Source organism: Heterodontus francisci, chromosome 14 (assembly GCF_036365525.1).
Source record: "Heterodontus francisci isolate sHetFra1 chromosome 14, sHetFra1.hap1, whole genome shotgun sequence".
NCBI lineage: Eukaryota > Metazoa > Chordata > Chondrichthyes > Heterodontiformes > Heterodontidae > Heterodontus > Heterodontus francisci.
Window position 1 is genome coordinate 2,068,561 of NC_090384.1, and position 17,724 is coordinate 2,086,284.

Genomic DNA, 17,724 nt, shown 5'->3' on the forward strand with positions numbered 1-17,724 from the left:
TACACTGACTGGTGTCTCTCAGCCCCTCTCTCTCAGGGAGATATCTGTACACTGAGTGGTGTCTCTCAGTCCCTGTCTCTCAGGGAGATATCTGTACACTGACTGGTGTCTCTCAGTCCCTCTCTCTCAGGGAGGTATCTGTACACTGACTGGTGTCTCTCAGGCCCTCTCTCTCAGGGAGATATCTGTACACTGACTGGTGTCTCACAGTCCCTCTCTCTCAGGGAGATATCTGTACACTGAGTGGTGTCTCTCAGCCCCTCTCTCTCAGGGAGATATCTGTACACTGAGTGGTGTCTCACAGCCCCTGTCTCTCAGGGAGATATCTATACACTGACTGGTGTCTCTCAGTCCCTCTCTCTCAGGGAGATATCTGTACACTGAGTGGTGTCTCTCAGTCCCTCTCTCTCAGGGAGATATCTGTACACTGAGTGGTGTCTCTCAGTCCCTGTCTCTCAGAGAGATATATGTACACTGACTGGTGTCTCTCAGTCCCTCTCTCTCAGGGAGGGATCTGAACACTGAGTGGTGTCTCTCAGTCCCTGTGTCTCAGGGAGATATATGTACACTGACTGGTGTCTCTCAGTCCCTCTCTCTCAGGGAGATATCTGTACACTGACTGGTGTCTCTCAGTCCCTCTCTCTGGGAGATATCTGTACACTGAGTGGTGTCTCACAGTCCCTCTCTCTCAGGGAGATATCTGTACACAGACTGGTGTCTCTCAGTCCCACTCTCTCAGGGAGATATCTGTACACTGAATGGTGTCTCTCAGTCCCTCTCTCTCAGGGAGATATCTGTACTCTGACTGGTGTCTCTCAGTCCCTGTCTCTCAGGGAGATATCTGTGCACTGAGTGGTGTCTCTCAGTCCCTCTCTCTCAGGGAGATATCTGTACACTGAGTGGTTCTCTCAGTCCCTCTCTCTCAGGGAGATATCTGTACACTGAGTGGTGTCTCTCAGTCCCTGTCTCTCAGGGAGATATATGTACACTGAGTGGTGTTTCTCAGTCCCTCTCTCTCTGGGAGGTATCTGTACACTGAGTGGTGTCTCTCAGTCCCTCTCTCTCAGGGAGATATATGTACACTGACTGGTGTCTGTCAGTCCCTGTCTCTCAGGGAGATATATGTACACTGACTGGTGTCTCTCAGTCCCTCTCTCTCAGGGAGGTATCTGTACACTGAGTGGTGTCTCTCAGTCCCTGTCTCTCAGGGAGATATATGTACACTGACTGGTGTCTCTCAGTCCCTCTCTCTCAGGGAGATATCTGTACACTGAGTGGTGTCTCTCAGTCCCTCTCTCTCAGGGAGATATCTGTACACTGAGTGGTGTCTCTCAGTCCCTGTCTCTCAGGGAGATATCTGTACACTGAGTGGTGTATCTCAGTCCCTGTCTCTCAGGGAGATATCTGTACACTGACTGGTGTCTCTCAGTCCCTGTCTCTCAGGGAGATATCTGTACAGTGACTGGTGTCTCTCAGTCCCTCTCTCTCAGGGAGATATCTGTACACTGACTGGTGTCTCTCAGTCCCTGTCTCTCAGGGAGATATCTGTACACTGAGTGGTGTCTCTCAGCCCCTCTCTCTCAGGGAGATATCTGTACACTGAGTGGTGTCTCACAGCCCCTGTCTCTCAGGGAGATATCTATACACTGACTGGTGTCTCTCAGTCCCTCTCTCTCAGGGAGATATCTGTACACTGAGTGGTGTCTCTCAGTCCCTCTCTCTCAGGGAGATATCTGTACACTGAGTGGTGTCTCTCAGTCCCTGTCTCTCAGGGAGATATATGTACACTGACTGGTGTCTCTCAGTCCCTCTCTCTCTGGGAGGGATCTGAACACTGAGTGGTGTCTCTCAGTCCCTGTGTCTCAGGGAGATATATGTACACTGACTGGTGTCTCTCAGTCCCTCTCTCTCAGGGAGATATCTGTACACTGACTGGTGTCTCTCAGTCCCTCTCTCTGGGAGATATCAGTACACTGAGTGGTGTCTCACAGTCCCACTCTCTCAGGGAGATATCTGTACACTGACTGGTGTCTCTCAGCCCCTCTCTCTCAGGGAGATATCTGTACACTGAGTGGTGTCTCTCAGTCCCTGTCTCTCAGGGAGATATCTGTACACTGACTGGTGTCTCTCAGTCCCTCTCTCTCAGGGAGGTATCTGTACACTGACTGGTGTCTCTCAGGCCCTCTCTCTCAGGGAGATATCTGTACACTGACTGGTGTCTCACAGTCCCTCTCTCTCAGGGAGATATCTGTACACTGAGTGGTGTCTCTCAGCCCCTCTCTCTCAGGGAGATATCTGTACACTGAGTGGTGTCTCACAGCCCCTGTCTCTCAGGGAGATATCTGTACACTGACTGGTGTCTCTCAGTCCCTCTCTCTCAGGGAGATATCTGTACACTGAGTGGTGTCTCTCAGTCCCTCTCTCTCAGGGAGATATCTTTACACTGAGTGGTGTCTCTCAGTCCCTGTCTCTCAGGGAGATATATGTACACTGACTGGTGTCTCTCAGTCCCTCTCTCTCAGGGAGGGATCTGAACACTGAGTGGTGTCTCTCAGTCCCTCTCTCTCAGGGAGATATCTGTACACTGACTGGTGTCTCTCAGTCCCTCTCTCTGGGAGATATCTGTACACTGAGTGGTGTCTCACAGTCCCTCTCTCTCAGGGAGATATCTGTACACTGACTGGTGTCTCTCAGTCCCACTCTCTCAGGGAGATATCTGTACACTGAATGGTGTCTCTCAGTCCCTCTCTCTCAGGGAGATATCTGTACTCTGACTGGTGTCTCTCAGTCCCTGTCTCTCAGGGAGATATCTGTGCACTGAGTGGTGTCTCTCAGTCCCTCTCTCTCAGGGAGATATCTGTACACTGAGTGGTTCTCTCAGTCCCTCTCTCTCAGGGAGATATCTGTACACTGAGTGGTGTCTCTCAGTCCCTGTCTCTCAGGGAGATATATGTACACTGAGTGGTGTTTCTCAGTCCCTCTCTCTCTGGGAGGTATCTGTACACTGAGTGGTGTCTCTCAGTCCCTCTCTCTCAGGGAGATATATGTACACTGACTGGTGTCTGTCAGTCCCTGTCTCTCAGGGAGATATATGTACACTGACTGGTGTCTCTCAGTCCCTCTCTCTCAGGGAGGTATCTGTACACTGAGTGGTGTCTCTCAGTCCCTGTCTCTCAGGGAGATATATGTACACTGACTGGTGTCTCTCAGTCCCTCTCTCTCAGGGAGATATCTGTACACTGAGTGGTGTCTCTCAGTCCCTCTCTCTCAGGGAGATATCTGTACACTGAGTGGTGTCTCTCAGTCCCTGTCTCTCAGGGAGATATCTGTACACTGAGTGGTGTATCTCAGTCCCTGTCTCTCAGGGAGATATCTGTACACTGACTGGTGTCTCTCAGTCCCTCTCTCTCAGGGAGATATCTGTACACTGAGTGGTGTCTCTCAGTCCCTGTGTCTCAGGGAGATATATGTACACTGACTGTTGTCTCTCAGTCCCTCTCTCTCAGGGAGATATCTGTACACTGACTGGTGTCTCTCAGTCCCTCTCTCTGAGAGATATCTGTACACTGAGTGGTGTCTCACAGTCCCTCTCTCTCAGGGAGATATCTGTACACTGACTGGTGTCTCTCAGTCCCACTCTCTCAGGGAGATATCTGTACGCTGACTAGTGTCTCTCAGTCCCTCTCTCTCAGGGAGATATCTGTAAACTGAGTGGTGTCTCTCAGGGAGATATCTGTACACTGACTGGTGTCTCTCAGTCCCTGTCTCTCAGGGTGATATATGTACACTGAGTGGTGTCTCTCAGTCCCTCTCTCTCAGGGATGTATCTGTACACTGAGTGGTGTCTCTCAGTCCCTGTCTCTCAGGGAGATATATGTACACTGACTGGTGTCTCTCAGTCCCTGTCTCTCAGGGAGATATCTGTACACTGAGTGGTGTCTCTCAGTCCCTCTCTCTCAGGCAGATATCTGTACACTGAGTGGTGTCTCTCAGTCCCTCTCTCTCAGGGAGATATCTGTACACTGAGTGGTGTCTCTCAGTCCCTGTCTCTCAGGGAGACATCTGTACACTGAGTGGTGTCTCCCAGTCCCTCTCTCTCAGGGAGATATCTGTACACTGATTGGTGTCTCTCAGCCTCTCTCTCTCAGGGAGATATCTGTACACTGAGTGGTGTCTCACAGCCCCTGTCTCTCAGGGAGATATCTGTACACTGACTGGTGTCTCTCAGTCCCTGTCTCTCAGGGAGAAATCTGTACACTGAGTGGTGTCTCTCAGTCCCTCTCTCTCAGGGAGATATCTGTACACTGACTGGTGTCTCTCAGTCCCTGTCTCTCAGGGAGATATCTGTACACTGAGTGGTGTCTCACAGTCCCTCTCTATCAGGGAGATATCTGTACACTGACTGGTGTCTCTCAGTCCCTCTCTCTCAGGGAGATATCTGTACAATGACTGGTGTCTCTCAGTCCCTGTCTCTCAGGGAGATATCTGTACAGTGACTGGTGTCTCTCAGTCCCTCTCTCTCAGGGAGATATCTGTACACTGACTGGTGTCTCTCAGTCCCTGTCTCTCAGGGAGATATCTGTACACTGAGTGGCGTCTCACAGTCACTCTCTCTCAGGGAGATATCTGTACACTGACTGGTGTCTCTCAGTCCCTCTCTCTCAGGGAGATATCTGTACGCTGACTGGTGTCTCTCAGTCCCTCTCTCTCAGGGAGATATCTGTACACTGACTGGTGTCTCTCAGTCCCTCTCTCTCAGGGAGATATCTGTACACTGACTGGTGTCTCTCAGCCCCTCTCTCTCAGGGAGATATCTGTACACAGAGTGGTGTCTCTCAGTCCCTGTCTCTCAGGGAGATATCTGTACACTGACTGGTGTCTCTCAGTCCCTCTCTCTCAGGGAGGTATCTGTACACTGACTGGTGTCTCTCAGGCCCTCTCTCTCAGGGAGATATCTGTACACTGACTGGTGTCTCACAGTCCCTCTCTCTCAGGGAGATATCTGTACACTGAGTGGTGTCTCACAGCCCCTGTCTCTCAGGGAGATATCTATACACTGGCTGGTGTCTCTCAGTCCCTCTCTCTCAGGGCGGTATCTGTACACTGAGTGGTGTCTCTCAGTCCCTCTCTCTCAGGGAGATATCTGTACACTGAGTGGTGTCTCTCAGTCCCTCTCTCTCAGGGAGATATCTGAACACTGAGTGGTGTCTCTCAGTCCCTGTGTCTCAGGGAGATATATGTACACTGACTGGTGTCTCTCAGTCCCTTTCTCTCAGGGAGATATCTGTACACTGACTGGTGTCTCTCAGTCCCTCTCTCTGAGAGATATCTGTACACTGAGTAGTGTCTCACAGTCCCTCTCTCTCAGGGAGATATCTGTACACTGACTGGTGTCTCTCAGTCCCACTCTCTCAGGGAGATATCTGTACGCTGACTAGTGTCTCTCAGTCCCTCTCTCTCAGGGAGATATCTGTACACTGAGTGGTGTCTCTCAGGGAGATATCTGTACACTGACTGGTGTCTCTCAGTCCCTGTCTCTCAGGGATATATATGTACACTGAGTGGTGTCTCTCAGTCCCTCTCTCTCAGGGATGTATCTGTACACTGAGTGGTGTCTCTCAGTCCCTGTCTCTCAGGGAGATATATGTACACTGACTGGTGTCTCTCAGTCCCTGTCTCTCAGGGAGATATCTGTACACTGAGTGGTGTCTCTCAGTCCCTCTCTCTCAGGCAGATATCTGTACAATGAGTGGTGTCTCTCAGTCCCTCTCTCTCAGGGAGATATCTGTACTCTGACTGGTGTCTCTCAGTCCCTGTCTCTCAGGGAGATATCTGTACACTGAGTGGTGTCTCTCAGTCCCTCTCTCTCAGGGAGATATCTGTACACTGACTGGTGTCTCTCAGTCCCTCTCTCTCAGGGAGGTATCTGTACACTGAGTGGTGTCTCTCAGTCCCTGTCTCTCAGGGAGACATCTGTACACTGACTGGTGTCTCTCAGTCCCTGTCTCTCAGGGAGCTTTATGTACACTGAGTGGTGTCTCTCAGGGAGATATCTGTACACTGAGTGTTGTCTCCCAGTCACTCTCTCTCAGGGAGATATCTGTACACTGACTGGTGTCTCTCAGCCCCTCTCTCTCAGGGAGATATCTGTACACTGAGTGGTGTCTCACAGCCCCTGTCTCTCAGGGAGATATCTGTACACTGACTGGTGTCTCTCAGTCCCTGTCTCTCAGGGAGAAATCTGTACACTGAGTGGTGTCTCTCAGTCCCTCTCTCTCAGGGAGATATCTGTACACTGACTGGTGTCTCTCAGTCCCTGTCTCTCAGGGAGATATCTGTACACTGAGTGGTGTCTCACAGTCCCTCTCACTCAGGGAGATATCTGTACACTGACTGGTGTCTCTCAGTCCCTCTCTCTCAGGGAGATATCTGTACAATGACTGGTGTCTCTCAGTCCCTGTCTCTCAGGGAGATATCTGTACAGTGACTGGTGTCTCTCAGTCCCTCTCTCTCAGGGAGATATCTGTACACTGACTGGTGTCTCTCAGTCCCTGTCTCTCAGGGAGATATCTGTACACTGACTGGCGTCTCACAGTCCCTCTCTCTCAGGGAGATATCTGTACACTGACTGGTGTCTCTCAGTCCCTCTCTCTCAGGGAGATATCTGTACGCTGACTGGTGTCTCTCAGTCCCTCTCTCTCAGGGAGATATCTGTACACTGACTGGTGTCTCTCAGACCCTCTCTCTCAGGGAGATATCTGTACACTGACTGGTGTCTCTCAGCCCCTCTCTCTCAGGGAGATATCTGTACACTGAGTGGTGTCTCTCAGTCCCTGTCTCTCAGGGAGATATCTGTACACTGACTGGTGTCTCTCAGTCCCTCTCTCTCAGGGAGGTATCTGTACACTGACTGGTGTCTCTCAGGCCCTCTCTCTCAGGGAGATATCTGTACACTGACTGGTGTCTCACAGTCCCTCTCTCTCAGGGAGATATCTGTACACTGAGTGGTGTCTCTCAGCCCCTCTCTCTCAGGGAGATATCTGTACACTGAGTGGTTTCTCACAGCCGCTGTCTCTCAGGGAGATATCTATACACTGACTGGTGTCTCTCAGTCCCTCTCTCTCAGGGAGATATCTGTACACTGAGTGGTGTCTCTCAGTCCCTCTCTCTCAGGGAGATATCTGTACACTGAGTGGTGTCTCTCAGTCCCTGTCTCTCAGGGAGATATATGTACACTGACTGGTGTCTCTCAGTCCCTCTCTCTCAGGGAGGGATCTGAACACTGAGTGGTGTCTCTCAGTCCCTGTGTCTCAGGGAAATATATGTACACTGACTGGTGTCTCTCAGTCCCTCTCTCTCAGGGAGATATCTGTACACTGACTGGTGTCTCTCAGTCCCTCTCTCTGGGAGATATCTGTACACTGAGTGGTGTCTCTCAGTCCCTCTCTCTCAGGGAGATATCTGTACACTGACTGGTGTCTCTCAGTCCCACTCTCTCAGGGAGATATCTGTACACTGAATGGTGTCTCTCAGTCCCTCTCTCTCAGGGAGATATCTGTACTCTGACTGGTGTCTCTCAGTCCCTTTCTCTCAGGGAGATATCTGTGCACTGAGTGGTGTCTCTCAGTCCCTCTCTCTCAGGGAGATATCTGTACACTGAGTGGTGTCTCTCAGTCCCTCTCTCTCAGGGAGATATCTGTACACTGAGTGGTGTCTCTCAGTCCCTGTCTCTCAGGGAGATATATGTACACTGAGTGGTGTTTCTCAGTCCCTCTCTCTCTGGGAGGTATCTGTACACTGAGTGGTGTCTCTCAGTCCCTCTCTCTCAGGGAGATATCTGTACACTGACTGGTGTCTCTCAGTCCCTGTCTCTCAGGGAGATATCTGTACACTGAGTGGTGTCTCACAGTCCCTCTCTCTCAGGGAGATATCTGTACACTGACTGGTGTCTCTCAGTCCCTCTCTCTCAGGGAGATATCTGTACAATGACTGGTGTCTCTCAGTCCCTGTCTCTCAGGGAGATATCTGTACAGTGACTGGTGTCTCTCAGTCCCTCTCTCTCAGGGAGATATCTGTACACTGACTGGTGTCTCTCAGTCCCTGTCTCTCAGGGAGATATCTGTACACTGAGTGGCGTCTCACAGTCCCTCTCTCTCAGGGAGATATCTGTACACTGACTGGTGTCTCTCAGTCCCTCTCTCTCAGGGAGATGTCTGTACGCTGACTGGTGTCTCTCAGTCCCTCTCTCTCAGGGAGATATCTGTACACTGACTGGTGTCTCTCAGTCCCTCTCTCTCAGGGAGATATCTGTACACTGACTGGTGTCTCTCAGCCCCTCTCTCTCAGGGAGATATCTGTACACTGAGTGGTGTCTCTCAGTCCCTGTCTCTCAGGGAGATATCTGTACACTGACTGGTGTCTCTCAGTCCCTCTCTCTCAGGGAGGTATCTGTACACTGACTGGTGTCTCTCAGGCCCTCTCTCTCAGGGAGATATCTGTACACTGACTGGTGTCTCACAGTCCCTCTCTCTCAGGGAGATATCTGTACACTGAGTGGTGTCTCACAGCCCCTGTCTCTCAGGGAGATATCTATACACTGACTGGTGTCTCTCAGTCCCTCTCTCTCAGGGAGATATCTGTACACTGAGTGGTGTCTCTCAGTCCCTCTCTCTCAGGGAGATATCTGTACACTGAGTGGTGTCTCTCAGTCCCTGTGTCTCAGGGAGATATATGTACACTGACTGGTGTCTCTCAGTCCCTCTCTCTCAGGGAGATATCTGTACACTGACTGGTGTCTCTCAGTCCCTCTCTCTGGGAGATATCTGTACACTGAGTGGTGTCTCACAGTCCCTCTCTCTCAGGGAGATATCTGTACACTGACTGGTGTCTCTCAGTCCCACTCTCTCAGGGAGATATCTGTACACTGAATGGTGTCTCTCAGTCCCTCTCTCTCAGGGAGATATCTGTACTCTGACTGGTGTCTCTCAGTCCCTGTCTCTCAGGGAGATATCTGTGCACTGGGTGGTGTCTCTCAGTCCCTCTCTCTCAGGGAGATATCTGTACACTGAGTCGTTCTCTCAGTCCCTCTCTCTCAGGGAGATATCTGTACACTGAGTGGTGTCTCTCAGTCCCTGTCTCTCAGGGAGATATATGTACACTGAGTGGTGTTTCTCAGTCCCTCTCTCTCTGGGAGGTATCTGTACACTGAGTGGTGTCTCTCAGTCCCTCTCTCTCAGGGAGATATATGTACACGGACTGGTGTCTGTCAGTCCCTGTCTCTCAGGGAGATATATGTACACTGACTGGTGTCTCTCAGTCCCTCTCTCTCAGGGAGGTATCTGTACACTGAGTGGTGTCTCTCAGTCCCTGTCTCTCAGGGAGATATATGTACACTGACTGGTGTCTCTCAGTCCCTCTCTCTCAGGGAGATATCTGTACACTGAGTGGTGTCTCTCAGTCCCTCTCTCTCAGGGAGATATCTGTACACTGAGTGGTGTCTCTCAGTCCCTGTCTCTCAGGGAGATATCTGTACACTGAGTGGTGTATCTCAGTCCCTGTCTCTCAGGGAGATATCTGTACACTGACTGGTGTCTCTCAGTCCCTCTCTCTCAGAGAGATATCTGTACACTGACTGGTGTCTCACAGTCCCTCTCTCTCAGAGAGATATCAGTACACTGAGTGGTGTCTCTCAGTCCCTCTCTCTCAGGGAGATATCTGTACACTGAGTGGTGTCTCTCAGTCCCTCTCTCTCAGGGAGATATCTGTACACTGAGTGGTGTCTCTCAGTCCCTGTCTCTCAGGGAGATATATGTACACTGACTGGTGTCTCTCAGTCCCTCTATCTCAGGGAGGTATCTGTACACTGACTGCAGTCTCTCAGTCCCTGTCTCTCAGGGAGATATCTGTACACTGAGTGGTGTCTCAGAGTCCCTCTCTCTCAGGGAGATATCTGGACACTGAGTGGTGTCTCACAGCCCCTGTCTCTCAGGGAGATATCTCTACACTGACTGGTGTCTCTCAGTCCCTGTCTGTCAGGGAGATATCTATACACTGAGTGGTGTCTCTCAGTCCCTCTCTCTCAGGGAGATATCTGTACACTGACTGGTGTCTCTCAGTCCCTGTCTCTCAGGGAGATATCTGTACACTGAGTGGTGTCTCACAGTCCCTCTCTCTCAGGGAGATATCTGTACACTGACTGGTGTCTCGCAGTCCCTGTCTCTCAGGGAGATATCTGTACACTGAGTGGTGTCTCTCAGTCCCTCTCTCTCAGGGAGATATCTGTACACTGAAAGGTGTCTCTCAGTCCCTGTCTCTCAGGGAGATATCTGTACACTGAGTGGTGTCTCACAGTCCCTCTCTCTCAGGGTGATATATGTACACTGACTGGTGTCTCTCAGTCCCTCTCTCTCAGGGAGGTATCTGTACACTGAGTGGTGTCTCTCAGTCCCTGTCTCTCAGGGCGCTTTATGTACACTGAGTGGTGTCTCTCAGGGAGATATCTGTACACTGAGTGGTGTCTCTCAGTCCCTCTCTCTCAGGGAGATATCTGTACACTGACTGGTGTCTCTCAGCCCCCCTCTCTCAGGGAGATATCCGTGCACTGAGTGGTGTCTCACACTCCCTCTCTCTCAGGGAGATATCTGTACACTGACTGGTGTCTCTCAGTCCCTGTCTCTCAGGGAGATATCTGTAAACTGAGTGGTGTCTCTCAGTCCCTCTCTCTCAGGGAGATATCTGTACTCTGACTGGTGTCTCTCACTCCCTGTCTCTGAGGGAGATATCTGTACACTGAGTGGTGTCTCTCAGTTGCTCTCTCTCAGGCAGATATCTGTACACTGAGTGGTGTCTCACAGCCCCTGTCTCTCAGGGAGATATCTGTACTCTGACTGGTGTCTCTCACTCCCTGACTCTGAGGGAGATATCTGTACACTGAGTGGTGTCTCTCATTTGCTCTCTCTCAGGGAGATATCTGGACACTGACAGGTGTCTCTCAGTCCCTCTCTCTCAGGGAGATATCTGTACACTGAGTTGTGTCTCTCAGTCCCTCTCTCTCAGGGATATATCTGTACACTGAGTGGTGCATCTCAGTCCCTGTCTCTCAGGGAGATATATGTACTCTGACTGGTGTCTCTCAGTCCCTCTCTCTCAGGGAGATATCTGTACACTGAGTGGTGTCTCACAGCCCCTGTCTCTCAGGGAGATATCTGTACACTGACTGGTGTCTCTCAGTCCCTGTCTGTCAGGGAGATATCTATACACTGAGTGGTGTCTCACAGTCCCTCTCTCTCAGGGAGATATCTGTACACTGACTGGTGTCTCTCAGTCCCTGTCTCTCAGGGAGCTTTATGTACACTGAGTGGTGTCTCTCAGGGAGATATCTGTACACTGACTGGTGTCTCTCAGTCCCTGTCTCTCAGGGAGCTTTATGTACACTGAGTGGTGTCTCTCAGTCCCTCTCTCTCAGGGAGATATCTGTACACTGACTGGTGTCTCAGTCCCTGTCTCTCAGGGATATATCTGTACACTGAGTGGTGTCTCTCAGTCCCTCTCTCTCAGGGAGATATCTGCGCACTGACTGGTGTCTCTCAGTCCCTGTCTCTCAGGGAGATATCTGTACACTGAGTGATGTCTCACAGTCCCTCTCTCTCAGGGAGATATCTGTACACTGACTGGTGTCTCTCAGTCCCTGTCTCTCAGGGAGATATCTGTACACTGAGTAGTGTCTATCAGTCCCTCTCTCTCAGGGAGATATCTGTACACTGACTGGTGTCTCTCAGTCCCTGTCTCTCAGGGAGATATCTATACACTGAGTGGTGTCTCTCAGTCCCTGTCTCTCAGGGAGATATCTGTACACTGACTGGTGTCTCTCAGTCCCTCTCTCTCAGGGAGATATCTGTACACTGACTGGTGTCTCTCAGTCCCTCTCTCTCAGGGAGATATCTGTACACTGAGTGGTGTCTCACAGCCCCTGTCTCTCAGGGAGATATCTGTACACTGACTGGTGTCTCTCAGTCCCTGTCTCTCAGGGAGAAATCTGTACACTGTGTGGTGTCTCTCAGTCCCTCTCTCTCAGGGAGATATCTGTACACTGACTGGTGTCTCTCAGTCCCTGTCTCTCAGGGAGATATCTGCACACTGAGTGGTGTCTCATAGTCCCTCTCTCTCAGGGAGATATCTGTACACTGAGTGGTGTCTCTCAGTCCCTCTCTCTCAGGGAGGTATCTGTACACTGAGTGGTGTCTCTCAGTCCCTGTCTCTCAGGGAGACATCTGTACACTGACTGGTGTCTCTCAGTCCCTCTCTCTCAGGGAGCTTTATGTACACTGACTGGTGTCTCTCAGTCCCTGTCTCTCAGGGAGACATCTGTACACTGAGTGGTGTCTCTCAGCCCCTCTCTCTCAGGGAGATATCTGTACACTGACTGGTGTCTCTCAGTCCCTCTCTCTCAGGGAGATATCTGTACACTGGCTGGTGTCTCTCAGTCCCTGTCCCTCAGGGAGATATCTGCACACTGAGTGGTGTCTCACAGTCCCTCTCTCTCAGGGAGATATCTGTACACTGAGTGGTGTCTCTCAGTCCCTCTCTCTCAGGGAGATATCTGTACACTGACTGGTGTCTCTCAGTCCCTGTCTCTCAGGGAGATATCTGTACACTGAGTGGTGTCTCACAGTCCCTCTCTCTCAGGGAGATATCTGTACACTGACTGGTGTCTCTCAGTCCCTCTCTCTCAGGGAGATATCAGTCCGCTGACTGGTGTCTCTCAGTCCCTCTCTCACAGGGAGATATCTGTACACTGAGTGGTGTCTCTCAGTCCCTCTCTCTCAGGGAGATATCTGTACACTGACTGGTGTCTCTCAGTCCCTGTCTCTCAGGGAGATATATGTACACTGACTGGTGTCTCTCAGTCCCTCTCTCTCAGGGAGGTATCTGTACACTGAGTGGTGTCTCTCAGTCCCTGTCTCTCAGGGAGATATATGTACACTGACTGGTGTCTCTCAGTCCCTCTCTCTCAGGGAGATATCTGTACACTGACTGGTGTCTCTCAGTCCCTCTCTCTCAGGGAGATATCTGTACACTGACTGGTGTCTCTCAGTCCCTGACTCTCAGGGAGATATCTGTACACTGACTGGTGTCTCTCAGTCCCTCTCTCTCAGGGAGAAATCTGTACGCTGACTAGTGTCTCTCAGTCCCTCTCTCTCAGGGAGATATCTGTACACTGAGTGGTGTCTCTCAGTCCCTCTCTCTCAGGGAGATATCTGTACACTGACTGGTGTCTCTCAGTCCCTGTCTCTCAGGGAGATATATGTTCACTGACTGGTGTCACTCAGTCCCTCTCTCAGGAAGGTATCTGTACACTGAGTGGTGTCTCTCAGTCCCTGTCTCTCAGGGAGATATATGTACACTGACTGGTGTCTCTCAGTCCTTGTCTCTCAGGGAGATATCTGTACACTGACTGGTGTCTCTCAGCCCCCCTCTCTCAGGGAGATATCTGTGCACTGAGTGGTGTCTCACACTCCCTCTCTCTCAGGGAGATATCTGTACACTGACTGGTGTCTCTCAGTCCCTATCTCTCAGGGAGATATCTGTACACTGAGTGGTGTCTCTCAGTCCCTCTCTCTCAGGGAGATATCTGTACTCTGACTGGTGTCTCTCACTCCCTGTCTCTGAGGGAGATATCTGTACACTGAGTGGTGTCTCTCAGTTGCTCTCTCTCAGGCAGATATCTGTACACTGAGTGGTGTCTCACAGCCCCTGTCTCTCAGGGAGATATCTGTACTCTGACTGGTGTCTCTCACTCCCTGACTCTGAGGGAGATATCTGTACACTGAGTGGTGTCTCTCATTTGCTCTCTCTCAGGGAGATATCTGGACACTGACAGGTGTCTCTCAGTCCCTCTCTCTCAGGGAGATATCTGTACACTGAGTGGTGCATCTCAGTCCCTGTCTCTCAGGGAGATATATGTACTCTGACTGGTGTCTCTCAGTCCCTCTCTCTCAGGGAGATATCTGAACACTGAGTGGTGTCTCACAGCCCCTGTCTCTCAGGGAGATATCTGTACACTGACTGGTGTCTCTCAGTCCCTGTCTGTCAGGGAGATATCTATACACTGAGTGGTGTCTCACAGTCCCTCTCTCTCAGGGAGATATCTGTACACTGACTTGTGTCTCTCAGTCCCTGTCTCTCAGGGAGCTTTATGTACACTGATTGGTGTCTCTCAGGGAGATATCTGTACACTGACTGGTGTCTCTCAGTCCCTGTCTCTCAGGGAGCTTTATGTACACTGAGTGGTGTCTCTCAGTCCCTCTCTCTCAGGGAGATATCTGTACACTGACTGGTGTCTCAGTCCCTGTCTCTCAGGGAGATATCTGTACACTGAGTGGTGTCTCTCAGTCCCTCTCTCTCAGGGAGATATCTGTGCACTGACTGGTGTCTCTCAGTCCCTGTCTCTCAGGGAGATATCTGTACACTGAGTGGTGTCTCACAGTCCCTCTCTCTCAGGGAGATATCTGTACACTGACTGGTGTCTCTCAGTCCCTGTCTCTCAGGGAGATATCTGTACACTGAGTGGTGTCTATCAGTCCCTCTCTCTCAGGGAGATATCTGTACACTGACTGGTGTCTCTCAGTCCCTGTCTCTCAGGGAGATATCTATACACTGAGTGGTGTCTCTCAGTCCCTGTCTCTCAGGGAGATATCTGTACACTGACTGGTGTCTCTCAGTCCCTCTCTCTCAGGGAGATATCTGTACACTGACTGTTGTCTCTCAGTCCCTCTCTCTCAGGGAGATATCTGTACACTGAGTGGTGTCTCACAGCCCCCGTCTCTCAGGGAGATATCTGTACACTGACTGGTGTCTCTCAGTCCCTGTCTCTCAGGGAGAAATCTGTACACTGTGTGGTGTCTCTCAGTCCCTCTCTCTCAGGGAGATATCTGTACACTGACTGGTGTCTCTCAGTCCCTGTCTCTCAGGGAGATATCTGCACACTGAGTGGTGTCTCACAGTCCCTCTCTCTCAGGGAGATATCTGTACACTGAGTGGTGTCTCTCAGTCCCTCTCTCTCAGGGAGGTATCTGTACACTGAATGGTGTCTCTCAGTCCCTGTCTCTCAGGGAGACATCAGTACACTGACTGGTGTCTCTCAGTCCCTGTCTCTCAGGGAGCTTTATGTACACTGAGTGGTGTCTCTCAGGGAGATATCTGTAAACTGAGTGGTGTCTCTCAGTCCCTCTCTCTCAGGGAGATATCTGTACACTGAGTGGTGTCTCTCAGCCCCTCTCTCTCAGGGAGATATCTGTACACTGACTGGTGTCTCTCAGTCCCTCTCTCTCAGGGAGATATCTGTACACTGACTGGTGTCTCTCAGTCCCTGTCCCTCAGGGAGATATCTGCACACTGAGTGGTGTCTCACAGTCCCACTCTCTCAGGGAGATTTCTGTACACTGAGTGGTGTCTCTCAGTCCCTCTGTCTCAGGGAGATATCTGTACACTGACTGGTGTCTCTCAGTCCCTGTCTCTCAGGGAGATATCTGTACACTGAGTGGTGTCTCACAGTCCCTCTCTCTCAGGGAGATATCTGTACACTGACTGGTGTCTCTCAGTCCCTCTCTCTCAGGGAGATATCTGTCCGCTGACTGGTGTCTCTCAGTCCCTCTCTCTCAGGGAGATATCTGTACACTGAGTGGTGTCTCTCAGTCCCTCTCTCTCAGGGAGATATCTGTACACTGACTGGTGTCTCTCAGTCCCTGTCTCTCAGGGAGATATCTGTACACTGACTGGTGTCTCTCAGTCCCTCTCTCTCAGGGAGGTATCTGTACACTGAGTGGTGTCTCTCAGTCCCTGTCTCTCAGGGAGATATATGTACACTGACTGGTGTCTCTCAGTCCCTCTCTCTCAGGGAGATATCTGTACACTGACTGGTGTCTCTCAGTCCCTCTCTCTCAGGGAGATATCTGTACACTGACTGGTGTCTCTCAGTCCCTGACTCTCAGGGAGATATCTGTACACTGACTGGTGTCTCTCAGTCCCTCTCTCTCAGGGAGATATCTGTACACTGACTGGTGTCTCAGTCCCTGTCTCTCAGGGAGATATCTGTACACTGAGTGGTGTCTCTCAGTCCCTGTCTCTCAGGGAGATATCTGTACACTGAGTGGTGTCTCTCAGTCCCTGTCTCTCAGGGAGATATATGTACACTGACTGGTGTCTCTCAGTCCCTCTCTCTCAGGGAGGTATCTGTACACTGACTGGTGTCTCAGTCCCTGTCTCTCAGGGAGATATCTGTACACTGAGTGGTGTCTCAGAGTCCCTCTCTCTCAGGGAGATATCTGTACACTGAGTGGTGTCTCTCAGTCCCTGTCTCTCAGGGAGATATATGTACACTGACTGGTGTCTCTCAGTCCCTCTCTCTCAGGGAGATATCTGTACACTGACTGGTGTCTCTCAGTCCCTCTCTCTCAGGGAGATATCTGTACACTGAGTGGTGTCTCACAGCCCCTGTCTCTCAGGGAGATATCTGTACACTGACTGGTGTCTCTCAGTCCCTGTCTGTCAGGGAGATATCTATACACTGAGTGGTGTCTCTCAGTCCCTCTTTCTCAGGGAGATATCTGTACACTGACTGGTGTCTCTCAGTCCCTGTCTGTCAGGGAGATATCTATACACTGAGTGGTGTCTCACAGTCCCTCTCTCTCAGGGAGATATCTGTACACTGACTGGTGTCTCTCAGTCCCTCTCTCTCAGGGAGATATCTGTACACTGAGTGGTGTCTCACAGCCCATGTCTCTCAGGGAGATATCTGTACACTGACTGGTGTCTCTCAGTCCCTGTCTCTTAGGGAGAAATCTGTACACTGAGTGGTGTCTCTCAGTCCCTCTCTCTCAGGGAGATATCTGTACACTGAGTGGTGTCTCTCAGTCCCTGTCTCTCAGGGAGATATCTGTACACTGAGTGGTGTCTCACAGTCCCTCTCTCTCAGGGAGATATCTGTACACTGAGTGGTGTCTCTCAGTCCCTCTCTCTCAGGGAGATATCTGTACACTGACTGGTGTCTCTCAGTCCCTGTCTCTCAGGGAGATATCTGTACACTGAGTGGTGTCTCACAGTCCCTCTCTCTCAGGGAGATATCTGTACACTGACTGGTGTCTCTCAGTCCCTCTCTCTCAGGGAGATATCTGTACGCTGACTGGTGTCTCTCAGTCCCTCTCTCTCAGGGAGATATCTGTACACTGAATGGTGTCTCTCAGTCCCTCTCTCTCAGGGAGATATCTGTACAATGACTGGTGTCTCTCAGTCCCTCTCTCTCAGGGCGATATCTGTACACTGACTGGTGTCTCTCAGTCCCTGTCTCTCAGGGAGAAATCTGTACACTGAGTGGTGTCTCTCAGTCCCTGTCTCTCAGGGAGATATCTGTACACTGAGTGGTGTCTCTCAGTCCCTGTCTCTCAGGGAGATATCTGTACACTGAGTGGTGTCTCTCAGTCCCTCTCTCTCAGGGAGATATCTGTACACTGAGTGGTGTCTCTCAGTCCCTCTCTCTCAGGGAGATATCTGTACACTGAGTGGTGTCTCTCAGTCCCTCTCTCTCAGGGAGATAACTGTACACTGAATGGTGTCTCTCAGTCCCTCTCTCTCTGGGAGGTATCTGTACACTGACTGGTGTCTCTCAGTCCCTGTCTCTCAGGGAGATATATGTACACTGACTGGTGTCTCTCAGTCCCTCTCTCGGGG